This window comes from Drosophila grimshawi, unplaced genomic scaffold (genome assembly GCF_018153295.1).
Source record: "Drosophila grimshawi isolate 15287-2541.00 unplaced genomic scaffold, ASM1815329v1 contig_848, whole genome shotgun sequence".
NCBI classification, from domain to species: Eukaryota; Metazoa; Arthropoda; class Insecta; order Diptera; family Drosophilidae; genus Drosophila; species Drosophila grimshawi.
Window position 1 is genome coordinate 18,492,143 of NW_025063692.1, and position 26,041 is coordinate 18,518,183.

The 26,041-nt window shown below is 37.2% G+C and overlaps 1 protein-coding gene across 2 annotated transcripts in view; it reads right to left on the minus strand.

Annotated features, from left to right (window-relative positions):
* Positions 1 to 22,530, minus strand: part of LOC6564669 — a 96,490-nt gene extending 73,960 nt beyond the window's left edge. For both annotated transcript variants that reach the window (XM_001991530.3, XM_032738390.2), the window contains exon 1: positions 22,137 to 22,530. The gene's annotated coding sequence lies outside the window, so the exon portion shown is untranslated. The remainder of the gene's footprint in view (positions 1 to 22,136) is intronic.
* Positions 22,531 to 26,041: the final 3,511 nt, after the last annotated feature.

Below are 26,041 nucleotides of genomic sequence, written 5' to 3' on the forward strand. Positions count from 1 at the left end.
GTAACTAATTAACAATCTGGCAAATGTAAATACATAGAAATTCGATTTACTGGCAACTCACTTGTAATAAGAAGAGTTCAAAGCATTTGAACATTTGAGGAAAACCATTTTGTAATGCAAGCAATCGAAACAAACAGTGAAAGCCGATTTACTACTGTTCGTCCGTCGATTACGCAAAAATCCATTTAATTATAATTATTACTTTGCTCACAGCGTCAACAATTGAAGTCCAATCAACCAATCTAGACAAACTCGGATTACTCAATATGCTTGCACTAAGATCAGTTCCGGCTCATAGGGATATGGCGGGAAAAGAAGCAACGAGCAAGGTGCAGGCGACAGAGAGTCCTCCAATAGGACCACTACCATAGACAATGCGACAACAACTGAGAATCGAGGAAAGACAACTGCGACTATCGAACTAAGCAGGAGGCACCAGGCACGATAAACTATTTAAACCTGGCACACTCACCTATGTAAACTAGATGTAATCAGTAGAATGGCACAGAATGAGTTGCCGTGCATGAGCCCCTCAAATAATCGTAATATTAATATTTACCTTGCACTCGAAGCTAATTCACAATTCTAAAGCTGACTCCAATTAATTCGCCAAACAGGCGTAAAGTGTAATCGTCGTTAAAAAAAAAACTATTTGATAGGAATAGCATTCAATTACTAGACCCGTAAAAATGTGTGTATACTTTTTATATAACCAGTTTAGTCTATATAATTACCCACTCAAATTCTCATGACAAACCAGCATACAAAGTATATTATGCCCTAATTGGATTTTTTTTGGCATAAAGTTGGCAAACAATTGTGTTTTAACGAAGTGCAATGTAGTGTGATCAATAGCTTCAAATGGTAAGAATTCAATTCAAGCAGGGCCTTTCTGCTATCAATGATTGAATATTGACAAACCTACAGTCCTCATGCACATAGTTGAATTCTTGTTCAAGTACAAATTTTCAATTGTTGTTTAATTAATTTAAAAAGTGTATAGCTTTCAATTAATTAAAAGTTATAGTAAATAGCTCTAATTTCTCTCATCTCTTCTCATCTAGTGGCAAGCTAATCACAAAACAAACACACAACCAACACACACACACACACACACACACACAGACACAGACACACACCGAGACTTTGAAGTTGCGGTTATTCGGAGCTCATTAGTTAATCCCATTGCACTCACATATGCAAAACTCATTGGCATTTGAGTGGCTGTCCAGTGTGCCCACATCACGCGGCCAGACGTCAGAGTGGCAGAGTGGCATCGCTGCCCAGCATCATCATCATCATCATCATCAACAATAATTAAACACTTAATTAAAACTGCAGCCGACTGTGGGAATGGGCGAGGGCGGTGTAGTCGTACTGCAGTCTGCAGAATGTAATACAGAGGAGGAGAAGATGGCACAATAAATTGATTTGGCGTCATTTTTGTGAATGTTTTCGGTAACCAAGTGGCAAAGGCAAATAGCGACAGCAACAGCCACAGCAACAGCAATAATAACCAAATAATAATAATCACAGTTAGCAGCATGTTAAATGAAAACCGCTAAAAGCAATATAACAACAACAATAACGACCGAATAATAATACGTTTAACAGATACGTATGTGTATCAAAATTAACGCAACTTTCATTTTTCGACATGAATTCCATTGAGTGGAGCTACACACACACACACACACACACACACACAATGGGGGGAGAGAGTGTGAGGTGCAGTTGAAGGGAGATAAACCATAAGCGATAAGCGAAAACAATTTAACTAGCTGATATAAAGCAGAGCCGGCAACAGTGGCAGCTAATGTAGAATGTGTTAAGCTCATTTTTCTAGCTAAATACGCTCATCCAAAGCGTGACGAAGTAAAAAATAGCTCAACCTTTAATAACTTTAATAAATACTGACACATTTCAGGCACAACGCCAATTTTTAATGTTATTTAACACTTATGTAAAACTATTATCGCTAGTTTAAAATAACTGTTAAAAACAACACAAACTGATAAACAGAAGAAAAAAAAAACAATCAATTCTATGCTTAATAAAGCCTCGCAACATTGATCAATTTTGATGTATATTAAGCAAAGCCTCAATTTAATAATATATATTTCTTTCACAACTTACGATTCGATTTCGTTGGATTTGGGCAAAAGATCAACGGGATAATTGATAAGCGAAAACACAAGCAAAAAACAATAGAAAGCTATAAAAAAAAAAAGACAATATCCGTTTTAGGAAACAACCAGCAGATGCTAGAAATACATAAATACGCAGTTTCCACCACATTGCAATCACGCAATATTCAGATGTGTTTTTTGCGCTTTGCACTTCTGCATAATTCACGTGCACACATTGAGTAGGGCCGATCCCGACGGGGGCCGGCCTCTGAGCGACAAGAAAAACGATAACCGAAATTCGAAACCCAAAACCCGAGAATCCAGTGACGAAGAACAAAAACAAAAATCCACTAAAAATGCTTTTGTCGCGAGTGCTCGACTAGAATATACCTTGACCACAAATCTAAAGCTATCATAAGCCTTAGATATTCAAACAACATATGATTATTTACAGCCAAATTGTATTATCTTGTTAAAATTAAATTTAACAATTGGATCAGATGATCAATATTATTTCAAGGTTTATATATAAATACATTCACGATTTGAAAGATATATCTTTTAAAAAGTATATATATTTTATTGCCATCGGAAATTAATTTGCATCGATATTCGCAAAAACGACAAAAGTTATCGATTAAAATCGACAACATAAAATCTACATTTAGAGTCTCTAGCTGTTATAGGCTCTGAGACTAGCTCTGACTAGATCGAGTTGGCTGTTAATCCAGATCCAGAATATATACAAATATCCGTCTGCCTGTTACACACTTTTGGCCAACTACAATATACCCTTTCCTCAGCGTAAAGGAAAAGCAAAAGTGAGAGCAAAACGCAATCAAAGGCTGTTTATCTTATTGACTGCTGAATCGCAGTCCTTTTTCATTTTGTTCCCCATATTTTTTTTTTGTTTGCCTTTTTTTTTGGCTCATCGGACACCGAATGAGGGTCACACACAATGCCAAATAGATTGGGCCTTGGGTTAGCTCAGGGGTTGGCGGGGGGTCTCAGTTTACGGATTTTCAAGCATTTTTCATTTACATTTTCAATAATAATAAAAATAAAAATAATAATAATAATTGTAATATGCAATATGCAATAGATGTAATACATAAGTAGCTAAGCAATTTGTTATTGCCTCCAGTGACTGCCCAAACATTTATTATTATTGCCAAAATCGCTTATAAAGTATTCAATAGTGCAAATTTCCTACTACTCGTATGGAAGTGAGGGGTCCATGGGCGTCAAGGGGACAAGAAATGGGGCGTGTCTCATGTCCAGTCCATGTAAATGAAAAGGAATTGTTATAAATTGTCTTGGACCTTTTTCCCGTTGTTCGGTTTTCCAATCTGTCGAATTTCCTTTTAATACCCTTGACGAGATCTGCTTCTGAATCTCAATCGGTTAATTTTGGTTAACGATTTCGGTTCCGGTGTTTAATTTCCTGATTTATATTGTTATTTATTTATTTATGAATTATATGTTTTATTTTCTTTGTCTCTTACTTATTTATTTGAAATTGTATTTCACATTTTTTTAAATCTACTGCTTTTAATCCACATTAAATGAAATTAAATACATTATCGGTGTTGCCCAAGAACTGTAATATAGCTTATATTATATATATAATCACAGACATATCTATACTATAATCGATGTATATAGAATATTGTAAGTCATGCATCTGCCATGCAATTGGAAGGGTATTTAACTTTCTGCATCATTTAAAGCAAACAGTTTTTTTATTTTTTTTTTTACATATGCGTTTCCTTTGTTTTGCTCTTATCCAAGGCGTTTGCCTTTGATAGATATTCCTTATTTGTCGTTTGTAGTTTGGGATGGGGGGAGGGGGGTTGAATTGGAGGGCTAAGCAAAATATCTATGAGATATTGTATCTGTTGTCATGCAGCATGCGTACGCGATTTACATTTATCAGGGGGTAAGGGGTGTTTCGGATCGCTGCCGCTTAAATCATGATGTAACTGTTATTGACGACACAACTTCTGCCGCAACGCCTTATTTATGAGCCCCTGAATGTACGCCAATCTTTCGCAAATGATTCCCCCATCTCTACTTCTTATGCTAATGCTAACCCTATCCTCCAAGCTGACTATCTCCCTCTCTCTCTCTCTCTCTCTCTCCCTCTCTACGTGCATAATAACAAAGAAATTACAGGCCAATGCTTGGTTGGCCTTATCAACAGTTACAAATATATATAAGAATAGTAGACACTACTTGGCTATTTAGGAGCTGACCAACTTTTGCCCTGTGTGGGCAGACCAATTGGTTATGGGAGGGGGCCATTCACTCAACCTGATTCTAAACCGGTTGACATCGCAGCATTTGTCGAGCTGTGGGCGTGGCAGGCGCTAAACTGTTAGCCAGACAAATGACCAGCCAGACACTTGACAGAACCGTTCCTCTCACACACACACACACACACACACTGCCTGTTCACGTCCAGTTTGTCCACACTTGTACAAAAACGTAGGTGCTCAATTTACAAATTAAAAAAAAAAAAACGGAGTTTGCAAATATGAAATTAATTAGTTTGTACAAAAAAAAAAGATATTTAAAAATAAAGTCAACTTTTAAATAATTTTCATTTGCTAAGAATTTAACATTTTCTCCAAGTGCAGCCAGTCAGTCAGTCGGTTAGCTGATGAGGAGGCGAAAATAAATTTCAAAGCGATTTATCAAAACCAAAATCCAAAACCCAAAGCCAAACCCAAGCAGCAACAACAACACCAGACAGAAAAAAGGCAAAACAAAAATATAGCCGCAAACGCAGCCGCAGCTGAAATACAAAATTAAAGCTTGAAAATACAGAATGACCAGAACACGGGCCGAGGGGCGCCAAACTGAGAAAGTGGACCTACAGTTTTTTGGCTACTAAGTCTGCAGAGCTCTTCTACATAGTGTTGTGGTTGTTGTTGTTGTTGTTGTGACAAATGTCCAAAGCAAATTATTCATGAGCAGTGCAAACAAACATCTTGTAGCGACAAGCAGCGAGCGCCGCAACGAGAGAGAAAGTAAAAGAGATAGAGAGTGAGAGTGAGAGAGAGATAGCTAGCAAGCAAAATAGAACTGTCATTGTCTCCGTGTGTTGTTCTTGTTCTTGTTGTTCTTGTTGTTGTTGGTGTTGCATTTGCGCCATATATAAAACATTAAATTAATGTTAAAAGCCGCCCACCGTTTTGTTCGTTGTGTTCTTTTGCTTTTAACACTGCACAGTGGAACAGATACACATTTATTAGATGTAAATTGTAAATCACACTTTTAGACCTGTCTGACCACGCCCATTATATACAAAATTTATCACTGAAAATTCGTATTCTTATGTAATTCATATTCAGACATATTCGGATCTTTGACATCGGACTATAACACCATATAGCTCCCTCAGGAACAATTAGTCAAAAGCTAGTTCTTTATTAACCAAAATATACTGAGCTACTTACTATATACACTCTGAAGAAAACCCGAAATAAATTTTAGAAAATCGCCAAACATTCCAATTCAATTTACTAATTTATGATTTTTTTGAAATGATTTTTTCCCCCAAAAGGATGCATTTCTACTTTTTAGATATATTTTTGACTATTATAAATAATAAAAAAAAACCATTCCAATTCGGTATATTTCTAAGATATTTCTTAAAAAAAATACCAAATAATTTGTCTACTTTTGAAGGCTGTTTTGTGTGATTTAAAGCGATTTTTGGTTCTTTGATTTTGAATTCGTGCAAGAAATTATAGACATCGGACAATTATATCCATATAGCTGCCACCTGTATGAGAAAACTTAGCTGCGAGGTTCAAAATATCTATACAAAAGTATAATTACGAATATATTAAACATTTCATATTGGACACCAATTTCGAATAATACAATTTTCTCACAAACTGAAAGAAAGTTAGTTTCCACTCCAAAAAAGATGTGGACACAATACACAGAAGTAGTATTATAATTTAAAATGCAATTTCAGGGTTGTCATCAATAATATTGAATATATTTAGGCATTTTTTATACTCAACATATACTCTTACGAAATAGTTAATTAAAACAACGATTTATTTTCAAAAATGACAACCTTACCCAGTGTGCAGTGACCACCAAACTCGATGGCTGGCTGCTCTCTGTGTGCACCAAAACCACCCCCCTCATCTGCTCCCCCAAGCTCGCTTCGCCTGGTTGCATTGCTCTGTTTGCCTTTTGGCTGCAGTTGCGTTTTTAATGCTGCTGCCTCCGCTGCTGCTGCTGCTGCTGCTGCTGCTGATAAGCCGCTTAAGTTTTGTTGTTGTGCAGTGAAAATATTTCGGTTGTTTCTCTTCTGCCGTAAGCAGTTGGCGGAGGCGGTCAAGCAAAGCGGAATAGCTTAACGGCGGGCACATGATCTTAGAAGTGTTGCAGTTGTTTTTTGGGAAAAATGACTGTGGAATTGGAAACAGTCGAAAACTGGTTTTGGTCGATAGATGTTGCCTACACAACATACAAGCTGGGCGCTGGATACAACGACAATAAAACAGTAGTTTAGCAATAAAAAAATTGATATTTCAATTTCCATCAATCGAGTTGTTTTCTTTTTTTTATCGATAGCAATCGATCAACTATCGATGGACATCGTAGACCACGAAGTCACCTATCTAAACTGGGTTTTGTGAAAGGAGGAAGAATCCTCAGAGCACATCTTAGCAGATTGTATCGCATTACCTACCAAAAGATACAGTATCCTATAACGACATGGAAACCCACAACCCAACAAAGATTCTTGCATTCGTGGAAGAACTTGGGTTGATAGAAGATATAGAAGAGAGATAGAAGAGGGTCACAGTGCATGTATATTCCATCAATATAACAATAATAATAATAGCTATCGATTCGAATGTAAAGTCTGTAAAACCATTATAGTTCAAATTTGTTTAAATTGTTAGATCACTTTAATACAGTCGTCTCTTCCCAATGGGTATTAATTTTAACGAAGAACAGACTTCGAGTTTTCACTCTTGGTCATCTAGCTGATCTACGTATAATTAGTAGCGGAATCCGCCGATTTTTCTCACAATGAGAGCGAATCCTCAAAGCACTTGTTATCGGATTGTGTCGCCAGTGAGCCAGTGAAAGATGCGACATCCTAGGGAAACATGTCTTAGGCTCAAAAGGGGCCACAATAGAATGAATTAGTTCGCTTGATTGAGCTCACATTGCCTACTTGTTCTGATAGATATGCAGATATGCATTAAATCGATAAATTTACTCGCATCAGTTATTGAGCGAATTTAACAAATTTTATGCAATATATATTGCACAACGAGATACTCAAGTGACAGTTGCATTTAAAGGTCGCTGAAGCTCATCGATGATTTGCATTGCATTGTTTTCCCACACAAACACACACACATACACACACACACACACAAACACACACACACTCACACACACACACATACACACACACACAAACACACACACACACATCGAGCGACAAACGTTTTCGATTAGTTTCCTGAACTGGCAAGGTTGCCACTGACGACGCTGCCTCTGCAAATGATGTGGCAGTTGCTGCTTAAGAAAATCAGCCAAACTTTGCTGGCTGGCCCTGCCATTTATACGACTCAGGTCTGTTGCTGCCGCTTTGCCGCTTGTTTCTGCTGCTGCCCCTTCCTGTGGCCGTGTTGTGCAAATAAAAAGCTTGTCACTTTGACATTTTGCCGGCAGGAGCGCTAACTTGCAACGCGGCCGCAAGCGTGCGGCAGAGTCAAGACTGAGGAGTGCCACCACCAACCAAAGTGCCCCAACGAGTTGCACGGACTTGGCAGCGCTTTGTTCATCTTCATCAACAACGTTGGCTTGGCTTGGCTTGGCTTGGCTTGTGTGCGTCTTGACTTTGTTGTTGTTGTTGTTGTTGTTGTTGTTGTTGCTGCTGTTGGCCAAATGCCTGCCCAGGCCAATGAGTTGTGCGAAGATTGTGTAGCATTTGTCAGGGCAGGGAGTGTGGAATGTATAGTGGAAGGTGGTGGGTGGTGGGTGGTAGGTGGTAGATGGTAGGTGGTGGGTAGGATCGAGAGGTGGGCGAGGTGAAAGAGTTGTAGTGGTGGGGTTATTTTGCTATGGCTCGTTGCGGTTGGTTTGTTTACAATTTTTGCATTGCAAAAATCGAATTGGCAATTGCAGTTGCTTATTATTATTGTTGTTGTAGATGTTGCCCGCAAATTAAACGTTTTGGGTCGTGCCTGCAGCAGCAACAACATCATTGAAAGTACACAGCTATCAGCACAGCAACAACAACAACTTCTCCCCCTTGTTCTATCCAATTATTTTGCATTATGTGCAGCGAAAAAGTAAAAGTTTCTTTTATGACTGCGAAATATTGTCGAAGAAAATGAACTAGATAAAGATGAAGAAGCAGAAAATGCTGCTGATGATGATGAAGATGAAGATTGGGATAATGATGAAGATGCTGTGTTTGTTGCTGCTGTTGCTGTGGCTGTTGTTGGTGTTGTTGTTGTTGCTGCTGCTGATGATGATTACGCTAAAAAGAAATAAGCCAACGCTTGTGCAATGCTCATCGCGTATCTATAAGATACATATGTATATTATATATATATATATATACTTACAAATATAGCTACGGATGAAAAAATTGCACTAAAATAAATAAGAGTTTTTCTACCCATAACCGAATTGGCACAGTTCCTAGATGCTTTATACTTTTACATTTGTTGATATTTTTCTTTTCCACTGCAACAAGCTGTTTTTTGGCTTTTAAAAACAATGTTTAAAAAATTACGTTCAAAATGGAATTGAGGCGATAAAAGAGGAGAACTTCAATTGTCCGAAAAGTCATGTGTGAATTCTTAAAATAACAATGTTTAATAATAATTTAAGTATTAATAATACAAAAAAAATAAAGCAGAAATTAGACATATTTTGTCTTAATTTGAGAAAAATCTACACTGGAAAGAGAAATGAAAAGCGCTGATTTTTAGAAAGATATAAATTTCCGTTTAAGAAATATACTTTCTGAATAATAAGGTTAGATATATGAGAAAAGTATTGCAATTTAGAGTAATTTTTAATAATAATAATAATCGAACAACATTCTTTTTTTTTAATATCAAGTTTCTGCGTTATTCCTTGATTTGGCATCAGACGGTTTTTTTTTAACGATGATGACAAACAAACCGTCCTCACACCAATTGCAAGATTTATTCTTTCTTATTTCTAATTCCAACTGAAAAATGATCCTTAGCATATCAGATCGTTTGCCTGATGGAAGACATATAATAAAGAGATTTCATTATCTGCGCAGGAACATAACATATTTTATACAATATATAAAAACCGAATTTTGTTGATCCCTGACTGTGTTTAAAAGTATCAAGCCCATATCTTTCTTCTTGAACTTCCGAGCTTAAAAATGAAGAGACAAGTCGTCGTTGCTTAAGCTCTGAATTGATAATAGTGGATTTTAAATTCAAATAACTGTGTTTCATGGTGCGTTCGCCCTTTTTCTCTTTCTACAGAGATACAATTTTTTTATTGGCAGCTAAGTTTTGGCCTGTTGTTGCCTTGGGGTCAAAACACACGCAATTTGGCTCACTCAGGCCTTGGCTCGTGCGTTAATTAAGACAACACAACACAACACAACACAACAAATAACCCAAAGAAACAACAAACAACAAACAATTATAATCATAAACATCAAGCAACAACTCATCCAATTGGGCAATTGCCTGCAGTGGCAAAAGATGCAGGCACTGAAGCCCAACTCTATGAAGTAATATGTAAATTGGAGGTCAATGCCCAATATATATCCATAATCAATGGACTATGCCCTGCCAGCACTCAAGAGCAAAGTTAACAGATGGCTTAACTTAACTAATCGATTGAGTGCGTTTTCAATGATTGCAGTGCAGATCGATTAGTGATAACACTGATTGATGAACGCCATGATCGACTTTTAATAGACTCACACGAATATGTAGTTTATACATTTTATTTTAAGTGGACTTCATTTGTTATACTTATTTGTATTGGTTGCTTCCACAAGCATCCAGCTATAAAAATGTTTCTATGAACGGAACTGAACATTTTGACTTTCCTTATCGGTGTTGCCCACTTTAAGATCTTTTATAACTATAAGTTTAAGGCGCCTGGTCTTTGCCGATTTTCACTTATCTACTTAGAAGATAATGTATTCATATAATCGTGATTTTACAACAACCAACCAATCATAATCCGACTTCTACCAGCTGTGGCAAGATCAGTAAACAAGCTGACAATGTGAACCAGTTTCTCCACAGTTACATATGTAACCTGTGTACACTAATGGCCAGTAAAATAGGTTGTGAACACGATAAATTGTGAATTTTCATCAAAATAAAATATGTAAATACTATGCTCAAAATATAATTTATTAATTTGTAATTATGTAAAATTAATGTAAAAAAAAACATCGAATTAATATCGTTTCATTTCTTGGGAAAACCTGTTTTGTTTACAAGCCACAATTTGTAATTTTTATGAAATCTCTTTCGATAATTAATTTTGTTAATTTAAAAAAAGAAATAACTTGCTGCACAGAGAGAAATAAAGGCAAATGTGAAAAATTATGAATTAAGGAATGGATAAAATATTCACCACTATTTGAATGCCCATGGGTGTATATGGCCCATTATGATCGTGGCAAGATCATCAGCTAACAACTTGGTAAACAGCTTAAGAAACCCGAGAGTATTTTCAACTGATGACACGATCCCACGATCGCCGTTCAACTTCAAGAATCGAGTGCATATTTTGAGCACTAACTGCCACTTGAGACGCGCACACACACACACACACACACACAGACACACACACACAAACGGTTTCACTTGAATTTTGTTGAAAGCAAATTGAAAACCCATTGCACTTTTACAGCTATATAAATCGATGGCTATGATGTTGTCGCTGGCACAAAAGATGTGAACAATAAACAATGCGAACTGCCTGAAACTTTATAAAGACGACGCTCTGCCAGCCACATACTCAATGTGAGCTGAGAGAGAGAGAGAGAGGACTTTATGCATTGCATGGGTGCGAGTGCAACCTGGTATGGGAGGGTGTGTGTGTGTGTATGTGGGGGGAGGGGAGTTGGTGCAAGCCAGCCAGGAATAAATTGCACGGAATCGCGCTGCTTTCAAGAAGAAACAAACGAAGCAGCAAGCAAAAGAAGCGAACACAAAGAAATACAACTAGAATGAAGAGAGTCCATTGGCACGCCGAAGACTGCATACCCTTGCATACCTTGTCGATATATTGGCTAAGATCTAAATTCTTTTCTTTATTTCTCTTTTGTCGGTTTATTAAATATTTCATTGCAAACAAATTTTATTTTTATTTTTATGCCTGCTACACATTTGATTGTTAACTGAATTTTGCTAAATTTTTGTAGTTATATTTTATCACAACTCGATCAGACAACAGCAGTATATATATATATATATATATATATCTATATTTATATATATTCCTTTTCTTTTCGAGAGTTTGCTCAGAATATCTTGGTGAAGCTTACAATTTTGAAGACAAGAACAAATCTTTTGATTGTTCCTTTGCCAGTTAAATAGTATAGTGGTCCGATCCGAAACACACACATATACCCAAGTTCACCAGATGCGACAGATGCACATGGCTGATCAAGATTATGGGTATACACTTTACAAGAGTCGGAGACATCTCGTTCAGTGCGTTACACATTCAAGTGGGAGATTATTATAGCCTCCGCTAGAAGGGTATACAAATAAGCGTCAATCGTTTGGCTTCATTGCTCAAAAGGCCGCCCAGGTCCAGAGACTGAATTGCCGCCAACAGACTGCTCACACCCCGCCGCAGCAGAGACCACGCTGAGTATGTTTAGGGCGCGCAGCAGCAGCATAAACGAAACCCCAGCAGCAACCACGATGATGACGACGCTGACGTTAACGCTGACGCTGACGCTGACGTCGTCGTCGTTGACGTTGTCAACGTAATCTGCTTCTTCTCACTTCTCTCTGCTTGCTGCTCCTCTTTTTCTTGTTGGGTTTCGCGTGCCAAAACTGATGCCAGCACTAGGTGTGTTCGGGGGTAGGGCTGGGACTGAGGCAGGGAGTGGAAGGTTGTTGTTGGTTGTTGGCTGTAGGAGCCGCTCCTCGGCGCGCTGCATTTTTCAGGCGTTGACAAATTTTGAGCCCAAAACAAAACACAAAATAAGCGATGCGATGCAATTGAGTGGAGGGGGAGAAGTACCTGGGTTGTGGGGGTGAAAGCATGTGCAATAATCGAAAAATGTCGCCAGCGATGAATTGCCGCAGCAGCAGCAGCAGCAGAGGAGGAGAGGGGAAGATTGGGGAGGCTAGCGAGGGATGAACTGCGACGCTAGAAGCTGTGCTTGCAGTTGTTGTCGAACCGCCCACAACGAGTGGCGTGAAATTGAAAGCAGGCGCAAGAAAAAAACAAAACAGAAAGCAAAGCGCAAAAAAATTGAAATATTTTGAATATTTTCACGTGCATTTGCATAAGCGGTAGGTGGGGGGAGTGCTTGGGCGTGAATCGGCTGACGGGTGGCAGTGGCTTGGAAGGATGGGCTGACGTGAACGAACGTGTCGCATTGCCAGGCATGAGGCGGCTGCTGCTGCTGCTGCTGCACTTGGAGCGACTTTAGCAGAAGCAGCAGCAGCAGCATAGCAGCTGCAGCAGCAGAGCAGCAACAGCAGCAACAAAAACGCGGCGCACAAAGCTTTTGGCAATTTGCCTTCAAATCGGTTTTTTCCGCAATCCACCCCTTACCCCTTCACCTTTTCAAGGGTTTGGGGGTGGTGGAAGAGAGGGGGGGGGGGGGTGCAGAGAGCTGTGATGAGTGCTTTTGGCAAAACGGAACCGCTGTAGCAAAAGCAACAGCAGCAGCCTTAAGCGTTTTGCCAAAATGCCACCAACAGCATTTAAAGCTTCAACTTTAATACAGCTCCAAAATGATCAGCACATTTTGATAAAGATTCTAATAATATTCCAACAAAAAAACAGGAGAAAACACAGTTATATTTGTACATAAATATTATTTTAAAAAAAAAAGTATAAATATCTAAATGGCCTCTTGCAAAATTGCAACTTTATTAATAATATATATTTTTATATTTATTAGTACTATCTATAACTATGTAAATATATACAAATGTTTATACTCTAAATGTTTATACTATAATCTGAAGTGTGTTCTAAGAAGAGGTATATAGAAATAAGAAATGCCAAAAATAAGTTTCTATTTTCATTAGCTTATTTTTTTCTTCCTTTTGCAATAATAAATTTATGCAGTTTTAAAATTGTAAAGTGAGTACTGTGAAACCGAGTTCTGTTAAAGCTGCTCGCAAGCTTATCTATCTGTGGATCAACAAATCAATATCAAGCTATTAATATATATGCGATATTAATATATACTATACATGTGCGATATTAATATATTAACTTGTTTGCTCACAACAATTTAGCTAACATGGTCCACTTCTCTCTCTCCCTCTCTAAAGCTGTCTCTGCTTGGTAGTGCTGACATGCAACCGCAAAACCTGTGCAACACACACTGAGGAGACAACAAACAACAAGGAACCAGCAACCAGCAACCAGCAACCAGCAGCGTGCACCTAGAAACAAAACAAGAAAAGAAAAACAGCCGCAGCGCCAACGGCAACTGAGTCGCAATCCTACCGCCAGCCACAGCCACAGCGACAACAACAACAGCAGCAACAGCAGCAACAGCGACAGCAGCAACACAAATGTTACCTGTTCTACATACATAGATATACACAAACATATATAGACACACACACACACATGTATGTATATATGTGTAGCTAACCTGGCGCGCCAGAGGCGGCAGTCAGTCGGCCACTCATGCGCAGGCAGAACAAACCGCATACAAAATGGCAGAGCAGCCAGGGTTTGAGTAAGAACGCTGTTCCTCATTTCATCTACACAGTAAGTGGCTGCAGTAACAAAGAGAGAAGCCACATTAGAGAGAGAGAGAGAGAGAGAGAGAGAGGGAGAGAGGGAGTGAGGCAGAGACACAGATAGACTGAGAGAGAGAGAGAGAATACTCTGATACGAGCGCAATGCCAAAAGGCATCAGACAAATATACATACATGTATATAAAAGGTCGGTCCGATTTTTTTTAATTTGTTATTAAAATGGATAAATAGGTTATAATGTCTGCAACATTTCTCATTAATGACTCAACATTTCGAAACAAAAAAAACATAAATAAATCCATTTTACATTGAAAATTTATATTGTCTCTCAAAAGAAAATGTATAAAATATATTAGTTTGTTAGATTTTCAAATTGTTCTTCGCTGACCCTGAAATCTTCAAATTGAATTTAGCTTGGATACAAAACTCGATCTGAATTCAAGAGTTTAACGGCTGCAGCTGCAGAAGCAACATTCTCTCGCACTGCCTCTTTGTGAGTGTGTTCGTGTGTGTGTGTGTGTGTGTGTGTGTGTGTGTGTGTGCTACTTGTTACATGCAACGTGGCCCGGGAGCTGTGCAGCAGCAATAAAAACAGCGCAGAATTGATTCAAGAGTGCTCCTCATTAACATCACACACAATCTGACAACGATGATGCTGATGCTGATGCTGATGTTGATGCTAATGTTGATGATGATGTTGCTGATGATGTTGCTGATGATGTTGCGGATGATGATGGCCCGCAGGCGACGCACACAACTCGCTCAACTTCACAAGACGAAAATGATGAACAAAGTTGTTGGAGTTGCTGTTGCTTTTGCCAAAACATGCGTTGTCTACTGTTTGTTGTTATTGTGGCAGATGCTGTTGTATGTTGCACGTTGCATGTGGTTTGTTGTTTATTGTATGTTGCATGTATGCTTGTATGCTTGCTACTGGGGTGCTTGCAAGTGCATAGCAAGTTGTGCTAAATTATTTAAAATACAAAAAGCAGCAGCTCCGATCCCTTAAGGTATATATATATATATATATATATATATATATATATGTACATATATGTTACTGAGCAGGAAGAGGCAGTATATGATCCAAATCGAATATATATCGAATCGGGTCTACATATGGATTGGCATAATGCTGATCTGCTGTTCATCACTAAATCTTAAGAAACACGAAAGAAAATCGTATTTTCACATATATAAGATATAAGATAAGACTTCTGATTGGTCAGCCTTGTGTTCAGGGTTAACGCTAGTGCAGCAATCTCGATTGGAGCATTCTTACTTTGTTTGCATTCATTTTGCGCAGTGCAACTGCTGCTGCAGGAATTTGTTCAAGGCATCCACTACACATGGGCAACATCGGTAACAACAACAACAGTGACAAGAAACCGGATGTCTTTGCATATATTTTAGTGACTCTTCTTCTGCTACGATGCCTCCCCAGCTGCTGCTTTGGCTTGACTTGGATCCCCAGCCTTTCAATCATGCATATTCACTTTTTTTTTTAAGTCGACACAATCCAGACCGTATCTTTTTTTGTTCTTGTTGCCAAAGCAGAAAGATTTTATATACATTTTATGTATTTTTTTTCTCCAACTTTATTTTTTACTCTTAACACTTATATTTAGAAAAAGCAGATAAGATTTGAAGCTGAATTAAAATCACTGCCGATTCTTGTGATTTTCTTATTTTAATGAGAATTTTTGGTTTTACTCGCACTTTTCTTCGAATGCATTTCACATGAATTTTAACGAGACGAGCCCCAAAACTGAATATAAAAATAACACATGCTCACGTTAAAGTCTCACATTGTGTGCACTCCAAATACCAACAACAACAACAACAGCAAGTAGAACAAACTAAAGCCAAAGAAAACAGCAACAAAAGTCAAATGCAAAGCAAAAAAATAAAATTAAAAACGAAAAAAACAATTCCATCAACAACCATTGCTGTGGCACAATGTGGCTCAACATGTGCCACCAAATTGTTCACACCTCCACAACCACAGCGAGCTCCATCACTTTGTGGACACACCCCTTCCCGCCACCACTCCCCCTGTCACCCACCCGACTCTATGCCCACTTGAGACGCACACGTGCTTTATTATTATAATTTTAATTACTCAAACAAAAGAAAAAAGAAGAAAAAAATACCAGTTGCATTTGCAACTGCAACTCAAACTGAGACAAGCCCGTCGGATATCTCTATCAAGTCCTTAGATTTTTCAAATTATCCTTGGCTCAAGCTTAAGCTTATGCCACAAAAAACAGGCATTGTTGCCCATAGTGCAACCCGAAGACTGTTGTATTAGGGCGACTCCTACCTCGTGTTGCACACATGTTGCCCAACACAAGGGTTGGCGGGCAGTGTTGGGGCGTTGTCAACGCACAATGAACAACAACAACAACAACTTGCAACTTGCAACTAGCAACAGCGCATCGAAAGCGCTGGGGACAGCTGTTTGGAGCAAAACTTAACCAACACATTCGGGAGGAGGCAGCATTTTCTGCCACTTGTGCATTGTAGCAGAAACTTGTTTTGCTCCTCACGCATCCATTTGCATACTCGATCAATTATCGATAACCGACAATGTGCACATATTGCGAATTGTTGGCCTGGCTTTAAACATTTATGCCATTCGTATTCGTATTTGTATTATGTAAGTTTAGCTTTAGCTTGTCTTTAGTCTTTACTTTAGATTTATGTAAAAATGTGTGTTAATTTTTTAATTACCATTAATAAACCGTAAATTAGACAAATAGAAATATGCAATTGACGCTTAAGCTTTGACTTTTCTCCTATGGCATTTATTATTATACATATACAATAATAAACCGAACCCCTTCGGCTCGATCGATAGAGTCTCTCTTTATATGTAAAGTCTCGATAAAGTCACGATATTTGGATCATTGTTGCACTGATGCAATTCTATATAATATATATACTTAATATACACATATATATAAATGTGCCCCGTAACATCGCATTCCACTGTGCCACTGCCACTTCTCACAACGTGCCACACGACACACCATGCATTTCTATGCGGCTTGTTTTTGCTTCCTCTCTTTTTTTTTATTTTTTGTGGTCTTTTTTTTTAGCGTATGTATTTGTGAGCTTCTCGAGAGAAGCGCGCGCAAAAAGTCAGACAAAAAGACCCCAAGAAGCAGCTAAATATATAAAAATAATTTCGAGCCAAACCGAACCCAACTGAACCGATGAAAAAAAAATAATAAAAACCATGCAACGCTAGACAATTGAAAAAGCGCTACGAAAATGAAACAAGCCAAAATGATAATAGGCACATTTTACAATAAATCAGCTAAAGAAAATGTTTGGTTTTTTTTTTTTTGTCGCTTTTCGTATTTTCGGTTCTTGCTCGTAATTCGGTTTTGCGGTTGCCAAGTTGTGGTTTTAATTTTTTATTATTATCTGCTTTTTTTTTCTTCTTTATTTTTGTTGCATTAGGTCTGGGAATTAGAACTGAGCGTGAAGCTCACACCATTAGACACGAAGCGCTGACGAGCCGAGCTGATCTTGCAGATATCTAAAGATATTTTGAGGAACTGTGGAAATGCCACTAAAATAATAAGTACACTTATAAACTTGTGGGTCTCTCAAGCAGTAAAAAGAAAACACTTTTCTTTGAGCGAATTAAGCCAAATTTTCACACAAAAGAATGACAGAACGGATACGAAAATTTCCTACAATCACCAATATCCAAAGAAAGTTTATTTGTGTATTTATTTATTAAATGTAGACCAATACCAATTTAAAAAAAAAAAAAAAATTGGAAATTTAGATAATCAAAATAGAATTAAGTACATTAAAAATAATTAGCTTCAAATGAGAATTTAAGCTAAAATGTAAAATGTAACAAATAATATGCAATATACATTTATTATATTTTAAATAGAATAAAAACACAAAAAAAAAGAAGTGAATTCTCACAAGACAAATTTTGGGTTCCTTAATCTGATTATTATTGTTAGGTGAATTTCAAATGCTGGTTAAATGGATTTAACTACACAAACAAGAGCTTATCGATAATACAAACACAAGCTCATATCTCGTGGTGGTGTTCTTATCTCAGGTTGTCAGCGCTATTTGATGGATTTCAAATGCTATTACTGGCAGTGCAACAGAAACCATTTTCATGTCGTAACACATAAAAGTTCAGTTATAGTAACATTTCCGGCTACCCAAAGTAGAGCAACATGAATTGCACTCACCAAAAATAATAAAAAAATAAATAAAATATATAAAAAAAACTAAACAATAAAAATAAACACCCAAAAAAATTTCGACATAATGGAATTGAATCGACAAATATGATATAAGATTACAATGCGTTGGCGCAAATGCTAAAAATTGAATATAAATTATGAATTCGCAGCACGAGTGAGTACAGCAACACACACATTGATGTGTATAGTGAATGAGTGATCATTATCAACATGTGCTGCTATCGCATCGGCAACTAATCGAAACAAATCAAATAACTTGGCCACCATAACCATAAAGACATTAATCAGCCCGATGGAGACGCTCAAAAATACATCAGTGTCTTTTTGCCAGCTTTTTTTTTTTTGTTTTTTGTTTTTAATTAGCTAACATGTCCGCAAGGCAAGTCAAGGCAAGGCAGGGGTGCGCGGGGGGAAGAAGGAGTAGTGAATGGAGTGAGGGAGGAAGGGATAATGTTCATGTTAAAGTTAATGGTAATGTCTTGATGCTGTTGCTGCTGATGCTGTTGCTGCTGATGCTGATGCTGATGCTGATTATGCGGATGGGTTTGGCTCTCAGTTTTTTTTTGAGTGTTTTTTTTTCTCCATATTTTTGGCAATATGCGATTTTCACTTTCTTTTCGCAAATCGAATTAAAAAATATGTTGAAAGCGAAACAATAGATCAGCAGATCACAAAAGGCAATACCATTCACAGATGATATCATTTTATTGCATATATTATTATTACAACGCGAAACGGGCCATAAATAGTGCTTATCTACTTTTATTGTCTCCAATTCGAATATTTCAAAGTGAGTCTCGATTGTATTTATTAAATGCCACTAAAACGAATATTTATCCAATTATCAAATCGATAATTGGCAATCTGAAAAGTTTTTCAATTTATTTGATCAATAAATATTAATATTTAAATATATTAAAACCACTGAATGTCTCAAACAATAAGTACCCAAAATTGATTCTAAATAAATCGAAATAAAAATCATATTATTTATTTTAGACTATAATATTATTAGCAATTGTTAACTAAAGACAATTAAATGATAAGATAGTTAATAAATCGAATATGTAATCCGCTCAGATAACTACAGAGCAGATTAATCAATCCATATATAATAATAAATAACACAATAAACAACTATAAATATCTGTCTCAGCAGCAATTTGACAAATCAAGCCTTGCCGCTGCTTAAGTTAAGTTTATTCAAAAAACGATAACTGTCAACTAGCCACATTTAACTTAGCATTCAAATGTGTGTGTATCTATGTGTCTATGTGTGTATGTATGTATGTGCATTGCTGCTAAAACTTTACAAGGGGACCAAAATGCAGTTCTGCATTCACAGTGCAGGTGAAAAAGGTTCTAATCACAAAATTGATAAGGTGACCGTTAAGACAAACCACAAATATAGGGTAGAAATACGGACGACAGAGAGACGAAGGCGAAATAATAAAGCATAAACATAAAAGACGAAATAGTAAAACATAAGAACATCACAGCAACAATAACAATAAAAGAGAAAAGAAAACAGAAGAAAGCAAAACAAAACGACGGACAACAACAAAAGGAATTTGAATGAGTTAACAGCAATTATTTGTATTTCGATTAGGGAATGAATATCCGTTTGACGCCGGCGCTGAGCACACGATTACCCCTCCCCCCTCCCTCCAACCAAATCCTTACAGGAAGAGCGATAAAGAGGTAGATCGAAAAAAATATATATTTATATGTATATATATATATATGTGTGTGTGTGCGTGTGTACGAGTATGTTTTTGTCATTTGTCTATATATATATATATATATGTATATAAAGAGCTACCATAAAATGCTACTGCTGCTCTGTTTATATCTGCATTAATCCAATTTATTGTCGACTGCTACGCTCAGCTCCCTTCGCCCCTTCGCAGCAAACCCTTTGCCCCTTTGCCCTTCAAGTGCTAATTCAATTAGCAGCTCTGCTGGCAGGCAAAAAGAAATTGTCTTCGTCTTGCATATCTCGCATAGAAATGTATGTATAATAATTAATTGGTAGGCCTATAAATACACACTGCATGCATTCACTTTAATATACCCATTTTGTAATAATTTATATCCTTTTTTTGTTTATTATTTCACTTTAAATTGGAGCGTAATAACTTTTCATTTAGTTTGTAACTTTTGTCCTAATTCATCATTTTATTTTACATTTGATTTCCATTTTATTTAAAAATCATTTCTTAATTTTTATATGGTTTGTTTTTGGTGAAAATTAATTAAAAAAGCCAAAATTAAAATTAAATATCTCCCCTCCCAGAATGCTAATGGAATACCATTGTTAGCCACTGCGAAATTGCATGATGATTAAATAATTCATTTGCCAAATTAAATACTCGGTTGGTTCCTTCTCCTGAAGTTCTCAGAACCAAAAATTTTAATAATTTACAGCTTAGGTCTGGCACAGCTTCAAAAATATGGAAAAATGGAAAATAGGAAACCCCTCGCATAATTCATCAGAGCTTTAAGATCGCAAAAAAAAGAGGATGAATCGAGAGCAAAGCAGAGCAGGGAAAAAATAAAAGAGAAGCAGGCAAAGAGGGCAATGCCAATAAATCTATCTGTGTGTATGTAGATATATATACATATATATATATATATATATATATATATATATATATACATCTATAGGCATATTATGTGTAAGAACCTAACTGCAATAGCATTATCATGTTGCATGTCTTGGCCATGTTGCATTGGTTCTTTTTAGCTTTTTAGCTCATTATGTCAGCGTTTTTTTTTTTATGGCGCCGCACGTCAACCACACCTTACAAATAGACATGTGTGTGCTTGTATCGTGACCAATATTTGCATTGATTTACATATACATAATTATGAATGAATGATTTTATTTCTCTTTTTTACGTTTGTCACAGTATTATTGCAACTTTCCCAAGCAGAAGCAAAACAAAAGTCTTTCGTTTTCTCGAGATTTATTTGCATGGACGGATAGAGTTCTACAAAAGTAGAAATATACACAAATTAGAAATTAGAACTGATCAGCATACGATATATTGAATCGATATTTAATTTATAATATAGACATAGAGAATTCGTGCAATTGTTATAATCTGAACAATATATTAGAGAAGAGAGAGAGAGAGAAGTAGATAAACACATTTGCATGTTTATTTATTCATTCAAAACATTCCAATCGTCGAATTCTTACCCAGAGAAAGTAAATCAATCACACAAATAAACACACATACATACAAAACTTTCCAACCGTTGGAAATCATTTTACAGTTGTATTTTCTAGGATCAAAATGAGTTCTTCAGTCTACTTTATTACTGATTTACTCTACACTTCTAAATGCACTCTCACAGATAATTCATAATTATGTGTACGTACACACACACACACACACACACACATATATATATATATATATATATATATATATATATATATATATATATATATACATGTATCTATATTTATGTATATAGGATGAGTCAATCGAATTATAAAACTTTCCCGAGTCGAAATTAATTTCTGCACACAATTTTCATTCGGAGAGAAGAAGACGAAGAATTGCCAACATTATTTACACATACTATTCGTCGGCGTCTCCTTTTACTTTGATTCTCCTCTTACTTGGTAGTTTCTTTACACTCTATTCACATTTTTTCCTGCTGCCCACACAAACAAACAAACTGAAAGAACAACACCAACAACAGCAGCAAACATTTGCGCAGGCCATGTGTATGTGTATGTGAGTGTGTGTGTGTAGTCTGCGCTCACCTTTTGCTTCGTCTGCAAACTGCTGTCTCTGCTTCTGCTGCTGCCTTTTCTTCTTCTTTTTCGTCTTCTGATGCTTCTTCTAGTTCTTGCAGAGCGATTGGAGTTGTGGTTGCTCCTGTTGCGCTTGCTCTGCCGACGTCGCCGCCTCTAACACACACAGTGGCCGCAGCAGAAACAAGAAGAACAACAACAAAAACAACTGAGCAGCTGCTGATGATGCTCTTGCCGAGCAGAGGAGGATAGACGTAGACGCTGGCGTCGCTGCTGCTGTGCGTAGAAGCAGAATTTGTTTGTTTTCTGTTGTTGTTGGTGGTGTATCGGCTGCTGGTGTAGCTGAAGCTGCTCGTCTTGTTGTTGTTGTTGTTGTATGGAATCCGGTTTTAAATTTCTTTGGACTTGGTATTTTTTCTCATTTCTTGTTGTACATCAAAAATTTGTTTTTGCTGCTTTGGCTTTTCCTTTTTACACGCTTCACACATACATACCGATCTACAGAGGCGTGCGTGTGTGTGTAGCAAAAATAGCAGCAAATGCACTTGAAATTAGATTTGAAAAAAAAAAAAAAAATACTTCACAATTTTTTGTGGTTTGATATTTGTCCTGCTGGCCACACGGACCACAAATAATGTTTGGGCCAATTTCTATGATGATTTCAATTGCTTAAATGACAAACAACGAACTAAGACAATGAGCGAATCACGCGCGCAAAACTAACAGCAAAATATTTACGTAAACTGCGAACCGTTTTACAAAAATGCTAAAATACACGGCGGCTGCGGACGTGAAATGCGCGCGTTCGATTTGAATGCCGGCAAAAGACTAACAACATGGTCTAACAGCCAACCGTTAAGTTGACGACGCGCTGTTAAATCAACAGACTCAGTTAGCAGCGCTGTTGTTGCAACATGTTGCTGGGTCCGTTTGCACAGTGGTGTGTACGCATGACGAAAATTGACAATGCAAATAAATGTAGTTGGTCTTCGGACATTAGCGAATCTTTTTTAATGGCTGTAAAATGTCATTGTTATTTACACTAATGGCGTGCACTATGTAAATGCTTAAGGGCTGTTTAACATATATCTTATTCATTTTGAAGTCGATTCATTTTTAATACGATGCGCATTGCTGAATGTTAAATAATTTCCTGAATATTATTGTTCTGTGTGATAATCAGATATATAGACAATTACTTTGCACTTGATAGATAATGAATGCACGAATATTCCCACAACCAGTTGTTCAAACTCTTACGTGTAACAACTCGTCGCAATAGTCAGGCTGGAAATAATAAACAAAAATAATTAAATATGAAATAAATAATAATGTCGTATATAGCATTCCACGGTGCGGCGAACGATATATTGAAAGACGCATGCGCACATGTCGAACATGGAACATGTTTGACCTGTAAAGTAACAGGTGTTTACAGCATTGCGTTTGATTAAAAGCACACACACGCACACTCACACATGTTTCCACACACTTCTATGGTAAACATTGAACCTTAACACTCAATGCAAAATTCATTGCAGGTATGTTCTTTTGTATGTATGTATGTGTGTATATTGTATATGAGTGCGTAAGCACTAATGAAATTAGTTAAGCTCCCGATCCTAAGAAACAACAGTATTAATCATTGCAATGGTGTGTGCGAGCGAGATGCCAGATGACAGATTCTGCGTGGAAGAGTAGTCTGTATAAATATATGTATATAAATATATATATATGTGTGTGTGTATTAATGATCAGCTCCGGGCGCGTTGCTCGGGGCGCGTTGCTCGGTGCGATGAGCGTTTACTCAGCATTTTAATGAGTGGATGTCGCATGTTGTTTTTGTTTTGCTTTTTTTTTTTTGCACTTGACTTTGAGCATTTGAATAGGGTAATATCGAAAGCCCGGGCCGGGGGTGAGGTACATTGTGAAATTAATAGTTGTTGTTGTTGTTATAGCTGCTGCTAGTGCTGGAAAATGCATTTAAATGTAGTTGTCGTTGTTGGTGTTGTTGTTGTTCTTGACTGATTGTTGACCTTGAGAACTGCCCAAACGTCAAAGTCAAGCAGAGCCCGGCGAATTTTTAGTTATTTGCCTTGTGCTTCAGTTATTTGCAGTGCAGCTATTGCTTCCTTTTCTTCTTTCTGCCGCCTTATTATACCCTGTACCATATATGCAAATGGGGTGTGTAGTGTCGATTAAGGAACTTATGAATACGTTTTAGAAGTGGAAGCAAACACTAAAAAAAATTACATTATTTTATTCACTGATTTCAATTTAATTAAACTTAATTTAAATCAAAATAATAAAAAAAAATTATTTTAAAATAAAGGAAGAAAATGAAGGAAACTAATTTTAATATAATTTTACAAATGTGCACTTATAATTATCAAAATTATAACTAAATAAGCGATTTCTATAAAGAATGCTTAGGTGGTGCAATAATATTTTTCGCTACTTTTTGACACTTTCATTGAAAAGAGTACAGTCTAACTTTAATTTGTAGGAAATATTAAGGAGAATATATTAAAAAGGAACATTATATAACTAATAGTTTGCTTTAATATAATTTTTTTAAATTAATATAATTTTTTTCATTCGCCCACATCCTCATACTATGCGCTCATCTTCAAACAGAGTAGTGATTCAAAGTTCAGCACTTGTTTTAATTTGTCAAATATATTGGCTAATTCGTAGCTGAAATACAGGGTATGGCGCAGTCCACAACTTTTGAATTCATATTTTTTTTTAATCTTTTCTATCAAGTTGCGCAAACTCAAATTAAACTTGAGCTGGGCAATTGGCAGCTGGCTGACATTTATTTGGCAGGCTGCAACAGGCGTCGAGATGCACTTGCCACAATGTTGCAAGTTCGTGACCAAAATTGAGTGCAAAGTCTTGTCAATGCAGGCGGCAGTCAATCAAAAGTTTTCGGAGCACACATATTTTTCGGCATTGAACCGTTATGCCGTTGGTTAAACTTTATCAGTAGATATGTGTGTGTATGTACATATGTGTGTCTGTGTATACGCAAATATGTATGTATGTATGTATGTGTGTATGGTAAGCATGTCGTCTCATTAACATCAGACGCATTAGCATTTCGATGCAGCCTAGAAAGTCACCCCTTGCACACAACAGGCCCAAGCACAAGCACAGTTACATTTTAGTACTCTGCTTCTTCTTCAATGTTTGAGTTGTGTGTGTCCCTCTCTTTCTGTGTTTCTCTGTCTCTATCTATCTCATGATGAATCTTATGCCGCTTCGGCTGAACGCGCGAAGTTTCAATTAAAACTCAAGAACAAGCTACGCAAGCTGCGACGCCAGCTGCGACGCACTGCGTCATGCTACGCTTGCTAGAGTTATTAAAAGCAGCAGCAGCAGCAACAACAACAAACCACAACAAACAGCAAACAGCAAACAATAAGTCAACAAGCCAAAGAAGCGTCGAAGAGTAAACACAACAACAACAACAACAGCAACAGCAACAACAACAACAACATCAACAACAACAGCAGAAACAGCAACAACAACAGCAACAATAACCAGAAGAAAAGTTTGAGTCGGCACCAAAACTCATCAGCAAATCACGTTAATCAGTCACAGTGCCAAAGTTCTTAAGCGAGTGGTAGGTGAGGGGCAGGGGGACGGGCAAGGCAGGTTATAGTTAAAGCATTTGGGGCCAAAGTCTGTTCTGTTGTTGGCTGCAGCGGTAATGAAGTGCAGCGAGGCGAAGCAAAGTCAAAGTCAAGCGAGAAAGAGAAAGAAAAGGAAAAAGAGCGAAGCGATCTGCAAATCATAAGATACCCAGCAGCGAAGAGGCCCCATTACGAACTCGATTCGTAAGCTCTACTTTGCCTTACTTTTCCACAAGCCTGCAAAGCAGAAAGTATGCGTTGCCCAAAGCTTTTTAT